Source organism: Sinocyclocheilus anshuiensis, unplaced genomic scaffold (genome assembly GCF_001515605.1).
Source record: "Sinocyclocheilus anshuiensis isolate Anshui unplaced genomic scaffold, SAMN03320099.WGS_v1.1 scaffold882, whole genome shotgun sequence".
In the NCBI taxonomy this organism is placed as follows: domain Eukaryota; kingdom Metazoa; phylum Chordata; class Actinopteri; order Cypriniformes; family Cyprinidae; genus Sinocyclocheilus; species Sinocyclocheilus anshuiensis.
The window spans coordinates 437,850-439,662 of NW_015540910.1; the positions used below are offsets into that span (position 1 = coordinate 437,850).

General features: G+C 39.8%; 1 pseudogene; it reads left to right on the plus strand.

Moving 5' to 3' along the window:
* Positions 1-322: 322 nt before the first annotated feature.
* LOC107689249 (dual specificity protein phosphatase 13-like) lies at positions 323-1,366 on the plus strand (annotated as a pseudogene).
* The last annotated feature ends 447 nt before the right edge of the window (positions 1,367-1,813 follow it).

Below are 1,813 nucleotides of genomic sequence, written 5' to 3' on the forward strand. Positions count from 1 at the left end.
TGAGACGTTCCATTTGATTACGTCATCGAAGAGGCTGTTTGTAAGGAGCCGCGCGCTCGCAGCATCTCTGAAGTTCAGTGATAATCCGAGTGGATGCGAAGAGACTCACCGAGCAAAGAGCAAAGTCTGCGAATACTGTGTAGCCTACAGATGCCAGTCTATATTCAGCATGTAGAAATACATACAGTTTATAGACACAATCTGTACAGTCAGTCTCACACACAGTGTGTATCAGAGAGAGTTTGAGAACTGTACATCTGATAATATCAGATACAGTTTGACAACAATATCGGACAGTACCATATAGAGTACATCAGACATCATGTCCACACAAAAGAGAGAAGTGCCGCTGAAGGCTGACATCAGCAGCACTATCTCAGAGAATGGGAATGATCAGGGTGGCATGAATATGTCTCCTGCAACCACTGAGAAGATCAGCCCAAAAGGGGAATGTCAACAGACCGTTTGAAATACATTACAGCGAGATGCAAACACAAATGCTACAAAACCATTTCCTTGTAAACATTTTCCAACTGGAGCGTCACATGTGCAAATATAAAGTGCACTGGACACCTGTCACTGAGGTCTGGCCCAATGTCTTCATTGGAAATGAGTAAGTCTGCTACACACTGGTACCGTATGAACAGGAATCAAACACTACATCCAGTTATATTTCTCTCACTGTAAGAGTTCTTTTATAAATCTACCTTGAAAGACTAATTTAGGGTGTTGTGTTTTTGTGCAGAGAGACAGCAATGGACCGAGCCAAACTGAAGGAGATGGGTATTACCCACATCTTGAACACTGTGGCATACAAGGAATACCTGCAAGGAAAGAATGATACAAAGGTGGAATATTACAAAGAAATGAACATCACTTACTACGGTGTGCGTGTGTTACAAACCCCTGTTAAGTTTAGCCAGAAAGGGGGATGAACACAGGTTTGACATCAGCAAGGACTTATTCCCAGCTTCAGAATTCATCCACAAGGACCTGAGTAACACAGAAAGTAAGAGCTGACACACACACGCACACACGCGTGCGCGCGCACACACACACACACACACACAAAATTGATCATCCATCATTTATCCTACAGTGACAAACTGATTATGGATGAATTTGTTTTGAGTGTCGTTCTTTTTTATTTCCCCAGATATGTTGTTAGTGCACTGCATAGATGGTGTCAGCCGCTCCGCCACATTTTTTTCTGGCATACCTGATGATCCACCATGAAATATTGTTGAAGGATGCCATTGACCACGTCATAGACAAGATATGGATCTGGCCAAACAGAGACTTCTTGAAGCAGCTGACAATCCTCAATTCAAACCTCAAAAGTCAGCAAATAAACAGAGCAAAGTAAAAAAAAAAACAACTACAAAAACAGAGCACAGTTAAAAAAACAAAACATAAGCAAAATAAAAACTTATTTAACAGTAACAAATATGTAAAACCTTACCTTTGATCAAAAAAAAAGAAAAGTATAAATTATATTCAAATGCACTTTATTTCTAAAATACTGTGGATTACCATCATGTTACTAAAGCAACACAAATAGTAAAAACTTATTTACAAATGGTGTAAGTGCCTCTTCAAAATCACATAGAACCCATTACAGCAAAAAATTCTGATTTACTCTGAACCTACTTTATAAAACAGGACAAATGAATCTGGAACCTTCAACACCTTTTTGTAGACAGCTTCAAGTTGTTAAGCGCAACAACAGACACATGCAGTGTAGACATGTCTCCGTAACGCTTAATGGTAATGAGGAGTCACTCTCTCTCCAACTCAGATAATAACTGTGCTG